Below are 25217 nucleotides of genomic sequence, written 5' to 3' on the forward strand. Positions count from 1 at the left end.
TGGGTTTAGGGGTAAGGCCATAAAAAAGTTTTTTTTTTTTTCTGTATAAAATGCATTACGCCTATGGAGAATCCTCATAAACCACAAATACCAACCAAGCAGCAACCTCCCACTCTCCCTCGTGAAGCAAAGATGAAAGTTTCTAAAACTGCAATTCATCGAAAGCACTTAACTGTGTTAACAAACCATTCACGGTGCGATGACGGGCAAACAAAATGGCGATGGTTAGCCACACCTACTTGTGGCTTCTTTTGCGTTCTTCATAAACCTATGGGTGACATCACAGATACTACGTCCATATCTTTTACAGTCTATGATACCAACTTGTGAGTGTGTTTTTGTATAATTGCACTGGTTAATTCCAACCCAGGCTCATTCTGAAAACTTACCGCAATATACATATTTCTGGAGAGCACCAAAATAAGTCCCAGGAGCTATGTTATTTTGCAGTTTTTGTTTTCATGAATCCACGAGAGGCTGCTATGTAGGCTTTTTCAGATCTCAAATTTCTCTCAAGAGTGCCATTCACACCTGCTATTCTCAAAGAAATCCACCAGAGGCTGCTGTTGACTGTCAATTGACTGATTGACTGACCAATCGACTGACCCACCCTCCTCCTCTAAACCCAACCAATAGTGTTGGGTTCTTCATCAGACTTGAACCCCATTGTTGTTGTCAACTCCTCTCTGCATCTCAAGTCTGCCGAGATACATGGTGAGCTAACTAAACAAACTAGTAACAGCGGGAATGCCGTCCATACGAAGGTAAGCGTTCAGCTGGCAATCGCGAAGCGAAAAGAAACATCGGCATACTGCCCCATAGTGTTCATTTTAAAGATGATATGAAGCCATAGGTACTTCTGGCTACATATTTCATGATCTTCAGAAATGTATATAGGGCTATGTTTTCAGAATGAGCCTATGTTGGTTTATTCAATTGTTCTATGAGAGAATTTTATAAAACATTATACTTTTTTCAATAAAAACTGTTTCTTTAGATGTGTCTGCCTAAAATACATGTAAAAACATTCTTCTTTCTCTCCTTACAAAACAACAATATCATTAGTGTGCAATACATTTGGATAATACTATACTATGAGTAAATGTTAGTTGATGTATTTACTAAACAATGAGTGATACATTTATTACTGTATTTATTCATCTTTATTGTTAGTAAATAAAAAAGTTAGAACTTATTAGAACTTATTAACTCACAGTGTGTAAACTAAAGATTCCAAGCACAACATTGGATTTTAATAATGTATTAGTAAATGCTAAACTGTGATTTATAAATGCTGTAAAAAGCACTGTTCATGCATAGTTTATTTGAGTCAATTAATTAATCATTTAAATAGTAAGGTGAGACGTAAATATGAAACATGCCTTGCTTCTATTATTATGACGATAATGACAAATATTACTATTACTATTTTTGCTTTGTTGTTAATAATAATAATAATAATAATAATAACAACAAGAACAACAACTAACACATAAATGCTTAAAACTGAATAAAGTCAGACTTTTCTATAATCACTTTCTTATACCAAATTTGTTGGTCTGCTTCACAAATATTGTTTGTTTGGTAAACGTAAGTTTGACTAAGATCTAACAGATAATAAATTGTATTTAATTAACATATTTCCACCAAACATCTGTGAAAACATGAGATCCCAAAACAATTTTAATTAACAACATAAAAAAACTACTTCTTTGCCAATTCATAACAAATAAACCCCAAAAGGAAAGTCTAATAATAAGAGTTTGGGTATTAGCAAAGTTGGGAAATTAACTGCAAGGTCTCTGTGACTGGCAGAAACTGTGCATAACCAGAATATCACTGAATAGGCAAAAAGCGGTATAAATTTATCACACTCAGGAAGGATTACTTTTCTGATGAACCATCTCTCTGTGCAGGTCTATCCCCTACAGGTCGACTGGAGAACCCACTGCGTATGCTTTAAAGCTGTATTAGGCAAGAGAAGGAGGACGAAACACCCGACTATGAGTAACTGCAAGAGGCTGCAGTGCTCTGATGAAGTGCCAATCGGCTGGTATGATAAAGACTTCCACATGCATCTCTCTGCTCTGCGCAACCTCCCGATACTCCAGCATCCATCACTGAAGCTCAGCACCATCTGTGTTACAGGGAGTGACCTGAATCTGAGCCAGAGAGATAGAGAACGCCGTGTTTAAGTTGAAGCACGACACGCGCATAAGCATTGAAGCAGTCACGAAACTCAAAGTGATGACGCCTTATGCTGTCGATTGCACTGAGGCTCCGGACAGAGATTTCTGACATCACACTGGTGCAGCATGAGTGCAGAAATGTCTTTTGTTAAAAGAGGACATTTTTCGTCCCTTTTTATAAGATGTGTGATGCATTTTTTGGGGTCTGTGAAGTTTCAACTCAAATACTCATTGTGATTACTAATCAGAGCTTGTCAAATGTGGGTGTGAGCAAGCACACGCCATTTGTGTGTGTGTTCCTTTAAACGCAAATGAGTTGCTGCTTACAGAAGAGGGTGGAGCAAGCGAATCTAGTGCTGACCAAATGTCAGAAACAAGCAGAAGCAGTTTAAAGCCATTGGGCCACTTCGAAATTAAAAAAACAAAGTTCTTTTTCATTCTTTTGTTCAAACAAAAGTTCAAAAAGAATGAGCAACTGTATACTGTTTTCAAACACTATTTCGAGATCCCTGCGCTGCAAGAGGCATGGTTGAAAACATGGCACAGAAATCGATCTAGAGCAACAACATACAATATCTGACAAAAGTTTTGTCGTCAATCCCAGTTGTAAGAGCAACAAATATTAACTTGACTTCTAGTTAATCATTTGAAAAATTGACAGAAGGTAGATGTTTTCCCATGAATCATCTGTGAAACCTCATCCCAATCATCACAAATACTGCAGAAGACCTATTGGAACCTGCATGGACCCAAGATTCTCATAGAAATCAGTCAAGTTTGTTAAAGGAAAAATCATGGTTTCGGGGTCACATTCAGTGTTGGGGCATGCAAGGGATCTGCAGAGTGGATGGCAACATCAACAGCCTGAGTTGTCAAGACATTTGTGCTGCCCATTACAATACAAACCACGGGAGAGGGCAAATTCTCCAGCAGGATATCGCTCTCTCTCATACGTCAGCCTCCACATCATCAAGTTCCTAAAAGCAAAGAAGGTCTAGGTGCTTCAGGATTGGCAAGCCCAGTCACTAGACATGCACATTATTGAGCATGTCCGGGCTAAGATGAAGGAGGAGGCATTGAAGATGAATCCAAAGAATCTTGATAAACTCTGGGAGTCCTGCAAGATCACTTTCTTTGACATTCCAGATGAGTTTATTAATAAGTTATTTGAGTCATTGCAGAAATGTATGGATGCAGTCGTCCAAGCTCATGGGAGTTAGTCACAATATTAATTCTTTTTGCACTGCACCATGCTTTTATATTATATACTGTACATTATTTCTGTTAAGAGACAAGGCTTTTGTCAAAACAAAGTCAGACCTTACTGTCCAAATTAAATAATTAAAAATCAAGGGACAAACATACAGTATTTACATAAATGTAATCTAGAGGCCTTTGTCTTTCATATAAGCCACATCTGATACCAAATGATCAACTAGAAGTCAAGTTATTATTTGTTTTTCCTAAAACTAGGATAGACAACAAGACTTGTCAAGTTAAGTCAAAAATCTAAATCAAAAGACATTATCAGCATAATGAAGCATAATCTAGAGGCCTTTGCCTTTTATATAAGCCAGTTCTGATGCCAAATGATCAACTAGAAGGTAAGTTTCTGTCACAACAAATGTTTGTTTATAAATTGCACTGACAGTATTTTTTGGATTAACAGCAGGTCTGCTTTAATAATTCAAATGGTAACTTCAGCCACAAGGCAAGGAAGTCTGGAAACACAATATTAAATGACATATGCATTTCAGATATAAGAGTTAGAGCATGAAGCACTGTGAAAAGTGAATAGTTGCTTTGCGTTAAAAGTGAGTAAACTGTTTGCAATATGGAACTGACAACATATGTTTTTAATTAATGTTATAAATTAGTTATGTAATTGTAAAATAGTTAATTTACTTGATAATTTTTTTAACTAATTCATTTAAAAGCAACAAGTTTCCTCATTTCCTCACTATGTAAATAGTGACAACTAATCAATTTACAGTATATAAGATCATCTTCTGGATCACTAGGGGAGTAAAATCTGAATTTTTTTTTTACATGCTTGTAGAAAAAGCCCTTCCAAAACAAAGGAGTAATTGTCCTATTTCATATGTTTTCTGGGCTTGTACTAAATGCACTGGAGATCAGATTATTGCACTTAGAAAAAGTCAGATTTTCATAATAGGTCCCCTTTAGGTAGAACAGATGGAGTAAAAAGTAAGGCATTAGTATATATGTACATGCCCATGAATATTATCCAGACAAAGCCTGAGCTGATATAATTTATTATCTGCTTTGGTGACGATCAACTTTGTAACAAAAAAGAGAAAAAGAGAGAATGGCTCTCAAACTCTTCAATGGATGCATTTGCAGGAAAGTTCTGAAATCTATAAGAGCTTTTCAGAAAAGAAAAGGTTATATTACACACAAGAAGGTAATGCACAGAACTACAAGAAATGCCACTGATATGAACTACAAATCCCATCACGCACCACACACACCAGTTCCAGTTCACTCTTCTTGATTGCAAACACACAGCTGAAGCTAGTGAAGACTCATTACCAGGACTGTAAATACACCTGACTCTCACACACGTTGCTGAGTCTTGTTTTCTGTAAGCATTCAAAGCATTATTTCTTGTCTAGCCTTCCTGTGTTTTTGACTCGTGTTTTATCTATCGTTTATCCTGTTTGACACCTGCACTGATCTCTTGCCTGCTTTTGACCATGTTCTTTGGATTGTCTATATGCTCCAGTTTGTACCTTTTTTCACCGTTGCCTGTCTGACTATTCTCTTAAATAAACTGCATGTGGATCCACAACTCTGGTGTACCTTGTTATGTTACAAGTAGACTTATAAAATAGACAATTATGAATCTGATTTATTATATTCATAAGGGAAAAAATCTAATACCAAAAAGCAGGTAAAGCTAATTTTATTATTGCTAACAAGAAAATCTAAATATTTAGAAATTTGCCAAAAATAGTAATTCTCCTTTCCATTAGCTTTTAAAACCTTAAAAAATTAAAACTGAAAAAAAATTAAATACCCTAACCCGTCCTATATAGACTTCAAACAAAAATAATTCAAATGAGAATTATTACTAACTAAAACTAACTTAAATAAAAATTTAAAGGAAAAAAGAAATGATAAAAACAAAAACATTGGTTATTGTTATTGCATTAATAAATTTAAAAAAACTACGGTACAACCTGTCCCAATTTCTAAAATAATCCAGTTCTGAATTATATCCCTGAATAACTACAAAAAAATGTAATCAAAACAACCCTGATTTTTCGTTTGATAGTCTAAATGTTATAATCGTGACAACCCAATCTTACATTTGCTTTTCTTCCGATGTAACCTCCTCAGGGTTTTAAGAAGTGCTTCACATGGCAGTGCCACCATCACACTGTGCCCATCTGTGAATGTACTTGGAAGAGAGCAAGAGCAATTCAAAGGAGGATAAAGGAAGCTGTAGTCGAGCATTTGAGCTTTAGACAGCACGGCTCTGTTCATCCTACATGATTTATTTAAAGTATTTCTTGAGGACTGTCTGTCTATCTGTACCACCGTGAAGATCTAACAGCGCAGTCAAAGTCTTGTACAAGTCTCTCGTACTGGTAATAAAGTAACTACACCACGTTTGGTAAGATGCACAGATGAGGATGTCACTGTGGAAGATGGAAAAGATGGATTCACTCGGGAGTTTTTGCTGTTCAGAATGATAAATAAAAAATAAATGATTTTTGCTTGAACAGGTTTCCTGATGCTTTTGTGCTTAAACTACATGAAGCAACCTCTTCCTTAGTCAAGTCAAGCTCTGAAAAGCATGTAATGTCATGAAGAGTGTTGTCATGCAGAAAGTCCATTGCAAGTTGAGTATTTGTTAGTAAACAGACATCTGAGCTTTTTGCTAAAATGGGTCCACAGATTTTTACAAACAAACAGATCCTTAATTTCCACAAAACTCCAAGTCTCATTTATGGTGATCCTACTGAATTGCCAGTAAATTTGTAAGTAAAGATAAAAATAAAAATAATTTACAATAATGCATAAGTAATTAATAAATAACAGCACAATATGGGTTCTATTCCCAGGGAACTTTTAAAATATATACCTGAAAAAATGGTTTTGTTTAAAAAAAAACATTTTTATTATAATTTTTTGTTGTTGTTGTTTGTTTGTTTACTTTCATTTTTCTCAATTCTGGTAATTATGTAACTGCAAACTAACGTTAAAGAAAAGTTATATTTGAAACCATATGAATTTGGTAATATATATTCTTTCTTAATTGCTTTATTTTTCCAAATTCTGTTTGCTTTTATTTGTTGTTGTTATTTTCGGGTCTTTTTAAAGATTAAATGAAAAACAACTACTCTATCAATAGACTCAACTTATTGAATATTTATTTAGTTAAATGTATTGTTAAAAGTCATTGATCCATTAACTTTAAAAGCTTCAATGAGATCTATGAAGAAGGTATGTACAGTATAAAGGTGTACTTAAAGTTGTATATTATGGGTTTAATTTATTTGAAAACACAGGCAGGAATTAACATCAATCAAATTTTTTATATTTTTTATTCCCAGGTTCTGCTGGATGACGCATTTGCCGAATTTCATTTCCAATCTCAAGCCAATTGTTTGTAATTTCATCAACCATTGCAAAGCCCAAGGGATCAGAGTGAGTTCTCCAGCTTTCCCCCATTCTGATCCAACATCAGTCAATTTAATAAAAAGTTTTATGACGTTTATTTTGGCCTTTTTACTACACAAAAATCCTAAACTGTGCATAATTGTGCATTAAATTTAATTCAGCAGTGTACTCGTGTCTTTTATCTTATTACAAACACATGCCTGTTGCCTCATTACAAAGGTACAATATACATGTTAAACTAACAAACAATTAAACAGACCTTACTGCTCTTTGGGGTGGTGCTGAATAATCTTATATTTCACAAATATTGCTTGCTGGTGAGCTGTAAACAAATTACATAAGGCACTACGTGGCCATGTACAGTATGGCTGCCTGCTTTGAACTGTTCTTGAAGACTGTATGTTTCAAAATAAGAGTCCCACATACATAGAGAATTTAATATGTTACACTTACAAAATAAGGGGGAAATCTACATTTGTTGTAATCTCACCTGGAAACTTTTGTAAATTGTAAACAATCAAACACAGTCTGCATATTAACCAGATGGTTTGTTTTTCACTGAGATTTTACAGGATTTCTCACAGGAATTATCTAAAAACAAGGAATCAATAGTGTTAAAGGTTCATGGTATGTCATCTTCATATACTGAACTCTTATAATTCAGCTATGCCAAGATACATCATGATTTTCATTCTATGAAACCTTTAAATTGTTTTCTTTTAGACAAACACTGCTTGCATCCATGTTTGTTTTGTTTGTTTGTTCAAATGTAATTTTTCTGAATATGTTTCATGTTTCTGTCTTCCTTTTCCACATGTCAAAATCATGGGGTCCTATAAGAGCATGAAATGTCAAAGCACACAAATTAAAAACAATTAAACACTTGACATTCAGTAAAAAAGTTTAGTATTTGATAATAATTAAAAAATACATAGTCTAAATGTTCAATCTGAGATAAAGCTACTTTCTAAATACATCAACTGGAGTTTACTCAATGTAAAAAGCACTCCATTGATGGCTAACTTTCTTGTCCAACACAGATACCTTGCAGAAGTTGCTGGTTTTACCAGACTTACGGTATAATACTTCAAGATCATGTTTTATCCATCCACAAATGGAATCCGGGCTGCTTATATAATAAAAAAAGCATGAACCATAAGGTTGATCTCCTCTAAAGGGCCCTGCTGTCCAGTCTGGCCAGCGAGGGCTAAATCCGCAGATTCAGCGCTGAAGAGAGAGCACATCGCCAAGGTGCTGCTGATGCATATTGATGACCGTAGATCCCTGAGGAGCAAAGTGACTCAGCCCATGACTCACAAAAGAGGGCGGCAACTTAAATCAAACTGACACCTCTGATCAACGAATAGCATTGCATCACAAAGAAGCCCTCTTCTCATTCATTACTCTAACTGGTATGATCAGTCTTTTAAATCTAAAGTTGCTGCATCATTTTTGATGCACGATTGACCCTATATGATCAAATTAATCAAAGCAATGTTGAAAAATCGCTTCTACATTTGATAAATTGTTAATATAAGAAAAATTTGGCTAAAACTTATCAATTTAAGCATTTAAATATATGTATTTGAAGGGATAGTTCACCCATAAGGTCACAAATAAAAAAAAAGGTTTAGAACGAGTGAAGATTGAGCAAATGGTAATAGAATTTTTTATTTTTAAGTTAAATGTCATCTTATAATGACAGATTATCACTGCTGTACTATTGTGAACATATATGATTTACATGTATGGCCATACATAATTTCTGCTCAGTTTGAGTTGCTATAAAGTAAAACTATGCTTCTTAGTATTCTCACTGTATATAATAAAGGCCAATAAAAGCCTGATAATGTCATGTGACACATCTAAGGCTAACTAAAATATGTGGCAAATCTGCAACGGCTTAAAAAAAACCTTCTTGCAAGCCCCTCTGGACAGTGTGACATTTGCGTGCAAAATCCTGAAGTGACTGATGACAAAAGGCAGATTATGATCATGTTTTATTATTGCTTAAGACTTTTTTTTTTTTTTTTGGCATTGCAGTCACAGGCACAAATAATATGGTCTGATATGGATTATTATAGATAATACACTTTAATTCATTACTTCCATAGATACTGTCTTTTTTTTTTCAGAATGACTCACAAGGAGGACAAAAACACAGTAACAGTCTGCAATTCGTTTTCATCAAATTACAAACCCACTCATAATTCAAATATGTTCCCTATTAGTTGTGGAGTCGGTAATGGTATAAAAGCGGTGGCGAAACATAAGAAGAATGCTCTTTATGAGGAAGCAGCTAATGCATTTTCAGCGCAAGAGGAGGAGAAGTAATCTTTTATTGATTGGGAGAGTGTGGCGGAGCCGGGAAAAAGAAGATTTACTGCTGGGCAGGTTCATGAAAACCTTGGAGAGATCCAACAGAGAGCTCTGGCTAGATAAGTTGGCCAATGAATGACCACCTGTATGGCAAATAAATAAATAAATACAAAAATAAAGCTTTGTAAATGGAACAACCTTCAACCTAATATATATCCAAAGCTTTTATATGCTATTGTATTACAATATTTAAATTTATTTTTTTAGAGATCGTGTTATATAGTTGCATACATTTAACATAATTAGCTATATAGAACACACGCTTACTGGCCACTTTGTTAGGCACACCTGTCCAACTGCTTGTTAACGCAGATTTCTAATCAGCCAATCACATGGCAGCAACTCAATGCATTTAGGCTTGTAGACATGGAGAATATGATCTGCTGCTGTTCAATCCAAGCATCAGTATGAGGAAGAACGGTGATTTAAGTGACTTTGAACGTGGCATGGCTGTTGGTGCCAGACGGGCTGGTTTGAGTATTTCAGAAACTGCTGATCTACTGGGATTTTCACACAAAACCATAACTAGGGTTTACAGAGAATGTAAGAAAAACAGAAAATGTCCAGTGAGCTGTATATCTGTGGGGGAAAAGCCTTATTGATGCCAGAGGTCAGAGGAGAATGGCCAGACTGGTTCGAGCTTATATAATAGCAACAATCAAATAACCACTCTTCACAGCCGAGGTATGCAGAAGAGCATCTCTGAACGTACAACACAACAAACTTTGAGGCGGATGGGCTACAGCAGCAGAAGACCACACTGGGTGCCGCTCCTGTCAGCTAAGAACAGGAAATTGAGGCTTCAATTCAAACAGGCTCACCAAAATTGGACAATAGAAGATTGGAAAAACGTTGCCTGGTCTTATGAGTCTTGATTTCTGCTGCAACATTCTGATGGTAGGGTCAGAATTTGGCATGAACAACATGAAAGCATGGATCCATGCTGCCTTGTATCAATGGTGGGGGATATTTTCTTGGCCCATTAATACCAATTGAGCATCATGTCAAGGCCATAGCCTAGTATTGCTGCTGACCAATGCCAATCCCTTGATAACCACAGTTTATCCATCTTCTGATGGCTACTTTCAGCAGGATAACACACCATGTCTTAGCGCGAATCCTCTCAGACTGGTTTCTGGAACATGACAATAAGTTCACTGTACTCAAATGGCCTTCACAGTCACCAGATCTCAATCCAATAGAGCAACTATGTGGTGGAATGGGAGATTCGCATCATGGATGAGCAACTAACAAATCTGCAGCAACTGTATGATGCTATCATGACAACATAAACCAATATCTCTGAGGAATATTTCCAGTACCTTGCTGAATCTAAGCCACAAAAACAATTACGGCCGTCATGGAGGCAAAAGCGGGTCAAACCCGTTACTAGTAAGGTGTACCTAATAAAATGGCCAGTAACTGTATATTTGAAAAGAAAAAAAATGCAATATAAATTAACTAAATAACACTAAACACAAATATTAATATATCAATATTTACTATACACATAAAAAGCTTGCATTATATTTCAATTTAGCAATTGAGGGTAGTGTTACGCATTTTTGTATATTTTTTTGTGTGTGTGTGTGTGTGTGTGTGTGTGTGTGTGTGTGTGTGTGTGTGTGTGTGTGTGTGTGTGTGTGTGTATGATGGAATAATCAGTATTTAAGTGCCTTAAAAAACACAATATATTATGTTTGAATTAGTCTTGATTTTTTATTAATGGAGTATTTCCCAGTTTAACATTTCCATTCTTGACTATTGAAATTATAGCGTCTCATATAAAAAAGTTTTAAAATGTTCACCAAAATACATTTTTGCTATATAACAGACACCCCAAGCCATTTCCCCATAGACTTTTAGTATGAATGCTCTAGGGCCCAAGCACATCACCGGGCTTTTATGAAAATCCTTCCTAATAAAGTAATATCACAAGTGGAGAAGTATAGAGCCTATCACCATTTAACAACACAGCATAAATTTCCGCATATCACACTAAGCTGGCTGTGGGAGATACGGAAAAGCGGAGCGAGAGATCTCATACAATCAGAGAATAAACCCCTCAGCCCTGGGATTCCTCTTACTAAATGACACATAACATTTGACGCATAACATGCTTTGATAATGGTCCATCCTTCCCACTTATCATCTACTCAAAAAGACCTGATGTGAACTCTTCGAACCGCACACATCTTAGATCACAATTTCCACATCATATAAGTGCCTTCATTATCAAACTAGCTCAAAGGCACAAATGTGCGGGGAGACTTGTAATGCTAGCAGGGCCCCTTTTGATCGCATTTTTTTTCATGCCGTGATCAGTAGCGTCAGCTTCTCAGATCCAAACATTTATCTATAAAGTCAGCACTAATTAAACTAAACACTCCTCAGGAGGCGTTGGCACATACTGTCAAGTCATCAGAGAGAGAGAAAGAAAGAGAAAAAGTGGTACATAGAGGCTGGCCCTCAAAATGGAGAAACGACTACAAAAAAACGGAAGAAGAGGCTCAAACCAAGGTCATCAGCCTTTGTATTCTGGGGTTATAACAAAAGCTGAAACCTCTGAACTTTCTTAGTGCCAAATGATTTAGGTGGAGAAAATATACATGCACGCTGTAAAACCCAACAGTCAACTTTATCAAATTCACTAAAAGTTAATTCTGCTCACTTGAAAAGAGTTTTGAACTCAGTTTTGAAGGTAATGAGTTAATTAAATACCTCTTTACTTCAACTTAAATGGAGTTAGTTCACAGTACTCATATAGATTAGTTTACCTCAAATGGTTTATAGCGATCGGTTTCCTCAAAATGTTTGAGTTGACTTATTAGGTTTTACAGTACTTAGTTGGTTTGAGTTCTCTTCATTTATTGGGCTTTATATATAGATATATATTAGATATATAGTTATATCAATGCCTAATATCCGATAAATTGTTCAAATATTGATGTCTGTGATGCACCAAGTCCAGAGACCATACACCATGATTATATAAAAAATTCACTTTAATGTGTGATATGACTAAAAAGTGGTCATTCATTCATTCATTCATTCATTTTCTTGTCAGCTTAGTCCCTTTATTAATCCGGAGTGAATCGCCAACTTATCCAGCAAGTTTTTTTTTTTTTTTTTACGCAGTGGATGCCCTTCCAGCCACAACCCATCCACAACCACATTCACACACTACGGACAATTTAGCCAACCTAATTCACCTGTACCGCATGTCTTTTGACTGTGGGGGAAACCGGAGCACCCGGAGGAAACCCACGCGAACGCAGGGAGAACATGCAAACTCCACACAGAAACGCCAACTGAGCCAAGGCTTGAACCAGCGACCCAGCGACTTTCTTTCTGTGAGGCGGCAGCACTACCTACTGCGCCACTGCTTCGCCCTAAAGTGGTCATAAACAAATATTTTCTCAATTCAAATGAGAAAACAGTTCCAAAACGCAAGAATATCCCTTGGACCCAGAAACAGTATTCCATACATCTTGACTTAACAAGCGGATAATAACCAGAGAAATAACCAGATAATAACCAGAAAAACACCAGGGTTATTGGCCTGGTATATGATAAAGAAGTTTTTTTCACTGTGAAACAAAGAGGGCTTTATAATAGCTATTGGTGAGTGATTTTGGATAAAAAAAGAGATGTTTCTGTACATTCTACACTTGTTTTCCGTTGTTAAGGTTTTAAAAAAAATATTGGTAGTTACAAAGAAAAGGGTCATTTTACTTTAGACAACAAAGAACACTTTAAAATCTAAAAAAAAAAGCTTTAAAAGTTCCTTTTATCATAGTAGAAAAAACTGGACTTTAGAGTTGTAATAGTAAATGATATTGGGTAAGGAAACTCTATAAAAGTCTAAATCTCTGAAGTTTCTTTAGGTAGGGTCCAATGAAATCTGTTTTATGTTATTCTCCAAGTCCATAAAATTCAGTTATACAGTTGAAGTCAGAATTATTAGCCCCCCTAAATTATTAGCCCCCCTTTATTTTTCCCCAATTTCCATTTAAAGGAGAGAAGATTTTTTCAATACATTTCTAAACATAATAGTTTTAATAACTCATCTCTAATAACTGATTTATTTTGTCTTTGCCATGATGACAGTAAATAATATTTGACTAGATATTTTTCTATACAGCTTAAAGTGGCATTTAAAGGCTTAACTAGGTTAATTAGGTTAACTTGGCAGGTTAGGGTAATTAGGCAAGTTATTGTATAATGCTGGTTTGTTCTGTAGACTATCTGGAAAAAATATAGCTTAAAGGGGCTAATAATTTTGACCTTAAAATGGTGTTTAAAAAATTAAAAAACTCCTTTTACTCTAGCCAAAATAAAACAAATAAGACTTTCTCCAAAAGACAAAATATTATCAGACATACTGTGAAAATTTCCTTGCTCTGTTACACATCATTTGGGATATATTTAAAAAAATAAATAAAAAACTCAATGAAGGGCTAATAATTCTGACTTCAACTGTATATATTGAATTAATGAATAAATTATATAGCATTATATACCATATATACATTTATTAGCATTTCGATCACTTGACACTGAATCATGTCATGGCTTATTACCAAAAAGTTGATTTGATTTCAACCCACACCAATGAAGATGCGCCGCACTGCTCATCGCTTATCGTGGCTTAACGTGGCTGGCTCCCATTGAAAATGACTGACTTCCAGCTACTTGATGCTCTTGCTGCTTTCGGTGTGATCACACAGTAATTCAATTGAACAATTTATGAAGAATTAACAAAATTAAAATCTTTAGGAACCTTGCAGTATAAAGTCCTTAATACTTTTGTAAATTTAAACAGAAAAAAAATACTTTTCATTTTGAGGCATTGTGCTAAAAATGCTGTGAGTTCCTGTTTAAATGATGTTGAAGTGGCTCTCAGATCAGCTCTAGAAGTAAAACTTCATGTTCAAGTCCTCATGAGGCAGAGGTTGAAAAGAGTATGTCGAACTGCATGTAGGAAATCAAACTGCATCATTCATACAGTCTCTTTCACACCATTTTTGATTTATCCATCCAAAATCTGCCAAATTCTCAGGCATTCTGCTTCATACATCTAATTCTGTTTTTATAACTGGACTCTCTGCTTTTCACATTGCAAAGTCCTTCCTATTTATGGCTCTTTAAAATCAACTGTCCATCATGCACTGTCATTCCCTCAATCCAATTACTTGGTTTACTGATGGAAGACAGACAAATTGAAACAATGGCTGATGTTAAATCGGTTCGGTATGAGTTGGTGACACTGTTGAGAGCGACACAATGCGTTATTCATGGTGTGAAACAACAAGCGAGTGATAAGAAACAAAGATCTCCCTGATGGCCACATTGGCTCTTGCTCACATTAGAATGACCGCTTCATGCCAGACCACATGAGAACTGAGAGCGCGTAATTATAGAACAAATTTAGTCCGTCTCCTGGTACCTTGCAGCTAACGGCCCTAGGCTGAATGTCTGTGCCAGTCAGTCTAATGGATAAAGCTTTGGCAGGTCAGAAGGGGCAAATTACCATTGATATGCAGTGGACATATCTTTATCAGCCAATACATTTTATAGTTATCAGCTTTTATTGGCATTAAGTTATGAAATCTGCTAGTTTATGTACAGTTGAAGTCAAAATGATTTGCCCTCCTGTGATTTTTTTTCCTTTCTCAAATATTTCCCAAATTATGTTTCACAGAGCAAGGAATTTTTCACAGTATTTCCTATAGTATTTTTTTCTTCTGTAGATAGTCTTATTTGTTTTATTTTGGCTAGAATAAAATCAGTTTTTACTGTTTGTAAAACTATTTTAAAGTCAATCATATTAGCCCCTTTTTTAATTGGCTTACTTAACTACCCTGGCTTGCCTAATTAACCTAATCACGCCTTTAAATTGCACTTTAAGCTGAATACTAGTATCTTGAAAAATATGTAATGTAATAAAATATTATTTACTGTTATCATGACAAAGATAAAAAAAAAATTAGAAACGAGTTATTAAAATTATTATGTTTAGAACTGTGTTGAAAAAAAATCTTCTTTTCATTAAACAGAACTTGGGAAAAAATATGCAGGGGGGCTAAGAATTCAGAAGAGCTAATAACTCTGACTTTACCTGCATGTACATAGATAAAACCTGCTTTAGAAGAGTTTAAGTAAAAAGAGTGGCAAAAATAGAACTTTAGAACTGCCATCTGTAAATGGTTTTGGCAGAAGAGTGATCTGCAGCAGCTGTTTTACCTTACATTTTCTTTGTTTTCTATTATAAAGCAAAATTTGTGTTTTTGTAATCAAGTTTAGAAAAAATCATATCAAGATTTTTAATTTTTTAGTCTATATATCTGTTATAGGCTGTAAACTGTACTCAAATGGCCTCCACAGTCACCACATCTCAATCCAATAGAGCACCTTTGTTGAATCTATGCCACGAAGGATCAGGCAGTGAAGGCGAAAAGTGGCGAAAGTGGCCGGTGTGTGTATATTTTTATATTGAACAGCTATACTTTAATTACATACTGTCTAAATGCATTTAAATTAAAAAAGCATGTTGCTTTAAAACTTTTCCATTTATTTTAAGATTTAACTTGTTTAATGAAACAGCTTGTCTGCTTTTGCTGTGGTATCAAAATTGTTATAGACGACAATGCAACAGAATGGTACTGTGATAATAATAAAGCACCAACACAAGGGTGCTAATGACTTCACCAAGCCATTTACAGATTAAAGTTGTATTTCCTGTTGATGTGCATTAAAATGCAAGCCACCACAGGCAAAGAGGGCTCTTCTGAGAGCATCTGGATCAGATCCAAATCTTAGGAGGCCATCTATCCCTCCGAACGCAGCTTTCATCCATCACCCAGCACTGCACTGCAGAACGGCCTTCTGGGATCACTCTCCTGATTTCCATCTCAGCGTCTCTGACAAACACCCGTCCCTCCCGACCTGCTCCTCCATCCGGCTGAATCTTGGCGTCCTTCCAGCCATCCAGCTCTTAATGTGCGATACGCATGCACAAATAATTGAATGGCTATATTAGCAGAGACAAGCTGAGTCCAAAACATTTTGGTTGGTTGATCCATCAATGTCCCTCTTTTGCCGTGCACCCGGGGGAACAATTAGCTGTTAAATATGTACAAGCTTTGAGAGAGAGACAAAAAGAAGTGCACTGTGGGGATTCCCAGGGCCAAGACAGCAGATAATGTGTGTCAATACGTGACCTGTGATTAAAACCCAATGAGTGAATCTTTCCAGGGAACACAGTGAAAATGACAAATGCAACGTAGAATAAGCATTTATATCAGTGACATATCATATATCCGCAGGCCAAGTGCCTTAGAATCCCACCAGTGACGATATTCAGCCTTATTGCACTACTATGAGTGTGATATTGCGTTTATACAACAGTTTGATGGCATAATCGTGTAAATAAAAAAAAAATCAAACACGACGAGTCTCAAAAACATGTTTGTATGAGGAACTACTTTCTTCCACCATTCATTCACATCTGCAGCTGAGGTCAAAACATCAGAAAATTTTGCTGATTAACCATCGTCACTTTAGAGTTAGTATTTGAATGATACTCTAGCGTAATGTCTAAAGTGATGACAAAATAGGTAATTTTGCTGACATGTTAATATTATAGGGCTGAACAAAATGAAATGCCATCAGTCTACAGAGATTTCCAACTATTCCTCTGTTGCAATCGGGATATCACAATAATTAACCTCAGAAAAACCCAAAGCCAAGCAAACACTACCAGATTAATACGGTATAAATACAGCACTACAAGATACAAAAGAGAGAGATCAACTTAGAATGCCACTTACCTTTTCTATAATGATTTGATCAGCTGTAGATTGAAATTTCGCCAAATTTTTCAGCTCTAAGCGCTTATTATGCGGTCTCTGACGAAATCTTGTGGCGGAACGTCAACCGTCTTTGTTCTGCTCGGTACGACAGTTGCCAATGCGGTGTCTCTCCGAAATTATACTATTTTAAAATAGGCACTATCCTGATAAATAAACTGCATTGCAATCTAAACAACTACATTCTCACCTAAAAACGCTTGAAAGTACATTATGTTGTCCAACCGCTGGGATATTTTTCAAACTGTAGTGAGTTTATTGATCCGCTGTCACTCTATGTGGGTGAAGTAATACACAATTTTGAATTATTAAATTGACCAGAATACAGGTAGTCAACAAATAAGCAGTAAAAAATACTATTTATTTTTGTAGCTACTAAATATTTGAAGAAAACATAGTTATATTTATGTAGTTAGGAATCTTATGTTTGAGACTATAAGGGGTAACTTTATCAAATTTATCAAAACAGTTTGTTTTTTTACTTTTTACTTAATTTTAGAGTAAATATGTCCTATTGTGTGACAGCAAAATAATTTTATAAAAACATCGATTAATAACCTACAAATATAGTGAGGGGGGTTTACCTTCATTGCTGGAAACTTATCGTCATTCAGTGCTATTTACGTTATATGAAATTTTCGAATAATATTTCAGTGTTAAGGACTTGTCAGACTTGACACAATGTTGACACTTTTCAATAAATAGGGGTATAACACCCAAGAACAACACAACTTTACAATTTTATAGTGGTTGCAGAACACAGGCATTAAACAATTAGGCCTGAGCTATGTAATAATAATTATTGTATAATTTTCTTTTTAATTTATAAGAGTTGCAGTTTACTAAACTATGCTTAAAACAGTCACACCATAGGATAGTTCTGAGATTTGGTTCAAATATTTAAAAAAAGTAATAACACAGCAGAACACGGTGCTCCAGTTCCCCCCACAGTCCAAAGACATGCGCTATCCTGTAAGTGAATTGGTTAAACAAAATTGGCCATAGTGTATGAGTGTGTGCGAATGTGAATATTTGTTTCCTAGTACTGAGTTGTGGCTGGAAGTCACTGCTGCGTAAAACATATGCTGACATAGTTGGCGGTTCATTCTGCTGTGGCAGCCACTGATAAATAAGGAACTAAGCAAAGGGAAAATGACTGGATGAATAAGTCTGATTATGAAATGTAAGTAAATAATGAATAGCTACAGAATTCATACTCAGTCTGTGCTTGCCATCCTTCTGTGAAACAAAGCACTTGATGCTCAGCATGAACCAAAGACATTTAGACAATTAAATGGCGGCAGCGTTTAGGTGACCAGATGCCAAGAGCTGGCACTGAACGGATGCCAGGACGCCAGGACGCCAGGACGCCAGGGTCAAAACCCCCAACAGAAGCGCAACTTGAGCTTAATAAACTGATGTTTTAATAAGGCCCGCAAAAGCGCCACATTCGGTTCATCAAAGAAATGTAAGCGAGTAGACACCTGTTTTAACAGCACGCTATTCCTGACACAGTCAAGCTCAAACAGCTGGCATTTCATGTCCCACTTTTTTCCTTTTTTGCCTCAATTACACGCAGCCGTGTGCCCAAAATGTCAGACAGGATTAGAGAGGGAAAGGTCAGAGTAGGGACGGGGGTGTGAGAATGAACACTGGTAATTCTTCGTCTCTCAGACTGCGTTCTTCCCCCACATTGTGTCTGTAATAACTCTTTATCCAGTCCAATCCTCGCAACCTCACTTTGCTCGCGCTGCCCCTCATCATACAGTAAATGGGCGAGAGTGTCATCATCGCTGACGCATTTGGGCTCAAAGGCGACGCCCCTTGACGTGATTTTAACAGACAGCAGCGGCTCTCATACAGGCACACAGGATCTGTCTGTCGGCCGTCAGCTCTCTGTTTGTGATAAGAGGAGAAAAAGAGCACTGACATACAGAACTGATTGTGCTGCAATGCGTAATGGTTGATTATTAATCAAACTAAAATATTACTGCTTAATTACTGTTACAATATGGAGGTCAGAAGGGACATTAGTGCACTAGACATTTCTAGGACTGTCAAAAATCACTCGCTGTCGGTCATAGATACGATTACTGTATTGTTCACTATATTCTAATAACAAAGAGGTCATTGCTTTGCTAAAGTACAATAGATAGCGCAATTTTCTTGAAGGTAGAGTATGCGAATGAAAATGGAAAATAAGAAAGGAAAACTTTTTGTCATCATTTACTCAGCTTTATGAGTTCTTTTTATTTTGGACACAAAAGATGTTTTAAAAATGTTGGAAACTGGAAGCCATTGACTTAATAGTCTTTGAAATAGCATAATAACAAAATAACAGAAGAAAAAAAAATCTAATAAGTTCGAAACAAGTGGAGGGTAAGTAAATGATGACAGAATTTACATTTCAGGGTGAAATTGTCAGGATTCTGCCATTTTTGTCATGTTAATTCTTAATTTGGTGGCAGAGTCCGGACACCAGTCCCGTCTTATCTAGTATATTGTTCTCAGCTCGGGTTTTCTCAGATCGAGCACTCATGAGTGTGCTCTCCCGTCTATTGTCTAGTCCCACCTTCATTGTTAACCCATAATTAGTTAATCCTGTTCACTTTTCTGTTAACCAATTGTTTCTCCTTTATAGCTCCCTCTTGTCTGCTGTCCTGTGACAGTTCGTTGTCATTCCTCATACTCCAATCTTGCCTCGCCGTGTCTTGTCCTGTCCAGTCTTGATCCCTGACAGCCCTACCCAGTCCAGTTTGTTTGTTTTTTTGTGATTTAGTTATCTTTTCCCCCTCAGGGAGGTTTTTGTTGCTTTCTGTTTTATTTTCTAATTAATGAGCCTATTTTTAGTCTGCATTTGAGTCCTCACTCTTTTCCACACTCACTGAATGTGTCAGAAATATACTTTTATTTGACTGTCAAAAGAGATTAGGATATGTAATTATTTTAAATTGAATTCTGTTGTGGATTCTGCTATACTTTTCAATTAGGAATGATTTTCAAAACCTATTGAGGTATCTGAAATCGCATACTTGACTGCTATATAGTATGGGAGTTCAACTGTGTACAAATTTAGTTAACGAAAAACAGAAGGTGGAAATCATATTATATTATACTATATTATATTATTTTCCCAGAGATGGGTTGCGGCTAGAAGGGCATCCACTGCGTAAAAAACTTGCTGGATAAGTTGGCGGTTCATTCCGCTGTGGCGGCCCCAGAGTAATAAAGGGACTAAGCCGACAAGAAAATGAATGAATGATATATTATATTATCATTCATTCATTCATTCATTTTCTTTTCGGCTTAGTCCCTTTATTAATCCAGGGTCGCCACAGCGGAATGAACCGTCAACTTATCCAGGATATTTCTTACACAGCGGATGCCTTTCCAGCTGCAACCCATCTCTGGGAAACCCATCCATACACTCTCATTCACACTCATACACTATGGACAATTTAGTCTACCCAATCAACATGTCTTTAAACTGTGGGGGAAACCGGAGGAAACCCATGCGAACGCAGGGAGAACATGCAAACTCCACACAGAAACGCCAAGTGACCCAGCTGTAAAAGTATTCGGATGACCTACTACTTCACTGAGATTCATAAGTATACATCCAATGGACACTTTACTATTACATAAAGCCAAAAGAATGTATAAATAGGAGTGAAGGGATGATACTGACATGGATAGGTCATGTCATAATGATATATGATGTATGTAGTAGTCACATTCATTTACAATCATTCAATTATATTCATAATACTCATATTATTACTCCATAGTACTAGACCTGTCATAATAATCAATATATCAAATTATTGTGCAATACATGGACGTGACCTCAATCATTTTTGGTGAAGCAATATATATTGTTCCAGAAAAGGTGAATTTTTACATGTTCTTGAAAACTTAAGATGGTTGAAAGAAGGTGTCCAAATAAGCTCTGCTTAAAATCTGCAAGAAAAGTGGCAATTCACGAAAATGTCAAAGCCATTTTACAAGGGCATTTGTACGTCATCAAGATGGCTCCAAGCATGGTCCAAGTGTTGCGAGCTCCCAGCAATCTTTGTTGTGTTTTGCGTGTGTTTACTTGTATTTTTGTCGTTTATCGAGCTGGATGTACACACTCTTATTACCTACGACAGACACACACTTCGGGAAATTGGCTCCCTCGTTGCACATCGAAGACCGGACTTTGAGAATTAAGCTTTTCACTCATCATAGCACACATCCTGCTGATGATGTGACAATAAAAGTGATTTGATTTGATGTGGTTTTGTCCCATAAAAGTCTTTGTAAATCCACACCAATAGTCTAGCGGTTAAAGTGTCAACATATAACACTGAAATGTTCACAGTGACCCGAGTTTAATTCGAGTGTCTTTTGCCAATCCTGCCCCTCTCTCTACTCCTCACACTTTCCTGTCTGAAATCTCAACTTTTTTAAATATATACAGTATATATATTTTAAAAAGTCTTTATAATTATTACATATTGTAAACACAGGTATAAATTGATAATAATCAATTATTCCGCATATAGTTATTTCCGCAAAAAACTTCTATGCCAATATATCGCTCAACAAAAATTATGGAGATATTATGCTATTTGATTTTATTAGACCAATAAATTTTTTGCTTAATGTAAAAAAAATGCTGACACAAGACCTTCAAGTTGTTTAATGCGTGACTGTGACCTTGTAATCATGTCGCAGCTAACTGACTCATCAATGTACTGATATTTAGCGGACCAAGGCCCTTACTAGTGTCCAAAATCATGTTCATGATACTAATACACCTCAAAAGAAAACTAGGTGTTGTAAAAAATATAGATATAAGCAAAAGAACCAGAGACTGAAAAAGGGAGGGATGGAGAGACAGAAAGAGAGCATAAATAATATTATGCTGACAGCACCAGAAATGAGAATATCACGTCCAGTCTTATTTAGAAAGCCGTGCCCTGAGGAAAATGTTTTCACAGTAGACACTGGGATGAAAAGCATCACCTCTAAAAAACTCAAAAAAAAAAAAAACCTTAAATCTAAAACAGTGCTGTAAATGTAAACTCAACACACTACAGGGATTCGTACACAAATAGAGATAAAACACGAGCTATGTTCCTTCACATTGTGTGCTTTTTATTTCCCAGCCGGGACGCGCACGTTTTAGTATCACCCTGGTCCAAAGTTGGGCCGAAATGAAACAACCGGCTTTTAATTCCTTCTCCCTTATGTAACAATAGCACTAAATCAGCCATGAGTTCATATCTAGGCCATGAGAGTCTGCCTGGCATTACAGAGCCGGGAGCATCAGAGAGACGCGGTGAGCTGTGGTACATGTTTAGCAGATGAGGCCGATCACACAGCCATGAGATGGAGATATGTCTGATGCCTTTAAAGACATGCAGCTTCATTCACACCAAAAATTCAGGAAAATAAATATATCAGTAAAGTACATATTTGAACCATTAAAACAGAGCCAGTGTTCTTGATTCTAAAAAAAATACTGATAATAATTTTACTATATCATTAATATGTACATACACCAGTCAAAAAGGGTTAAAAAGACTTTTTGTTTTTGTTTTGTTTTCACAAAAATGCATTGCATTACTTTATATTATATCCTGTGGAAATATTTTCAATATGATGATATATTATATTATTATAAACTATAACTTGATTATATTATATTATATTATATTATATTATCATTCATTAATTTTATTTTTGGCTTAGTCCCTTCATTAATCTGTGGTCACCACAGCAGAATTAACCACCAACTTATCCAGAATATGTTCTACGCAGTGGATGCCCTTCCAGCTGCAACCCACCTCTGGGAAACCCATCCATACTCATTCACACACATACACTACGGCCAATTTAGCATACCCAATTCACCTGTACCACATGTCTTTGGACTGTGGGGGAAACCAGAGCACTCGGAGGAAACCCACACTGGGAGACACTGGGAGAACATGCAAACTCCACACAGAAATGCCAACTGACCCACCCTGCTGTGAGGCAAATGTGCAGCCCCAACTTTTTATTATTTTTATTATTATAATTATTATTATTTTAATAACTATATGGTGTAAAATGCAAATCAAAGAAATCACAAAATTTTGTATTACAGTGCTCAGCATATACAAGTACACGCATCACAATTCTATCTTTTAAATTTCATTTTTTAATAGGAAGCTATACAATATTATATTTGTGCATATACATTAGATTAGTCAGTAATGAAGCCAAATCTGGAGCTTATCTAACAAAATAACTTAAAATAACGCTCCACAGATTAGTACACCAAAATGTATATGTTGTAGAAAAACACCTAATACAAATTTAAAAATCAAGAGAAGCAAAAAATGAAACAATTTAGTTGAAATTTTGAAGGATTTTTTTTTTCTAAGTATGTTTGGTGACTAAAATATTATTTTAATATAAATATATCTGTTTATTAAATCTATTTTGTTTAAATGGACCAAAACACATTGCCTATATTCACTGAGAAATGGATACAAATATTCATTTTCAAAATGGGGTGTACTCAACTATGCTAAGCACTGTAAATAGTATGTACTCCATATAAATTTACTTGATGACCTTTAAAAAGTGTTCTTTATACTGTAGTGTATATATAAGTATGAAGGAAAAATTACATACACTATTTCCACTATGGGAATACTTTCATCTGACCTGCCAACAAAAATGTAATTCCCTGCTATTCACAAACCCTCTTCCATGGCCTCATGGGATAATAATGTATCTACCAAATGCACATACTGTAGTAGTAAAGTATACTATAACTTTGGCCAAACTGCTATTGCCCTGTACTGATTTTCACCTATAGTGCTGTGCAGTAGGGCTACACAATATATAGTTTCAGCATCGATATCGCAATGTGTGTGCCCACAATAGTTACATCTCAGGATATGCAATGTTGAGTTTGGATTAAAGTTGATCAGCACCATTGTTCAGAATACAAGATTGTTGTAAAGTCACTGTAAGTTTAACCAAAACAAAGTGGAAGTTTATCATTTGCATGTGTTTTAAAGGCATTTCAAAAGAGTTTAAAGCATTCAGGCACAAAAAATTACAACATTTGTAGATTTAATAATGCTTCATCCATGACTCACTTCCCTACAAAATCACCACAATCAGTTTAAATTCAAGATTTCTTTACAAAATAGCACTATTAAACCATCTTGTGAAATTGTATTCATATAGATATACATTTTTTCCTATATCGTGCAGCCTTACTGTACAGTACAGAATCAGCCATGTTCACTCAAAACATATTATCCATTTCGCATCACCTGATCTATAAATTTTGTAGGATCCTGCTTAACTAGCAGCTCTCATCCCTCTGCACAACTCCATTTCTCTCCAGTAACTCCTCTGCTCTGCCAAGTTCATCTCCTCTTCCTGTCCGGCCGGCACTGCTATCCCCTCATGAGCACCTTCCACAGCTCTGCGCCAGCCAGCACTTTCTGACTTCTTGCAGTCTACTCCTATTGCTTGCATTGCAGAAAAAGCAGCTCATGTAACACAGCAGATCGTGGTTATTTATTGTCCGCTTCATGCCTCCAATTCACACTGGTCCCACAGAAGGTGGTATTTCTGTACTTTAGATGTTTGGTGAACCACAAGCAGGTGTTTTCTCACATTCATAATCAATGCTCTGCCACAGCATTTCTTATCACCTTTTGTGGAATGCAATTCTTTTTGTTTTTGTCTTTTGAAACTATATGATTTTTTTTAAAGAAACTGATTTATATATTGGATTGCAATTAAAGAGCCCCTATTTTGCATTATAAAAGGTCATATTTTGTTTTTGGGGGTCACCAACAACAGGCTGATATGAATGCAAGGTCAAAAAACACGTTCATTGTCTTATAATATGCATTTATTTTTGCCTCAATTTGCTTAATTGTTTCTTTGCTGAATCTTTTCCAGAGCTAGTACAAATGACCCCTAATATAGTTCAAAGGAAATATATTAATGCAACTCAAATATATAAAATATGAATTGATGTTTACTTTAAATTTAAATTATATTGTTCTATTAAAATAATTTTTTAAAAGATTTTGTCAAATAAAAGATGTTTATAGAGTCATCCACC

General features: G+C 35.9%; 1 protein-coding gene and 1 long non-coding RNA gene across 20 annotated transcripts in view; one reads left to right on the top strand and one right to left on the bottom strand.

The window, feature by feature from the left end:
* usp54b (ubiquitin specific peptidase 54b) overlaps positions 1 to 25217 on the bottom strand; it is a 189845-nt gene that overhangs the window by 143440 nt on the left and 21188 nt on the right. The gene's annotated exons all lie outside the window — the stretch shown is intronic.
* Positions 12351 to 18222, top strand: LOC147834485 (uncharacterized). Its single transcript, XR_015504193.1, has 2 exons — positions 12351 to 13165; positions 14850 to 18222. It is a non-coding gene; the product is annotated as an uncharacterized LOC147834485 (long non-coding RNA).

The sequence above is a fragment of the Danio rerio genome, chromosome 12 (assembly GCF_052040795.2).
Source record: "Danio rerio strain M-AB ecotype USA chromosome 12, GRCz13ab, whole genome shotgun sequence".
Classification (NCBI taxonomy): domain Eukaryota; kingdom Metazoa; phylum Chordata; class Actinopteri; order Cypriniformes; family Danionidae; genus Danio; species Danio rerio.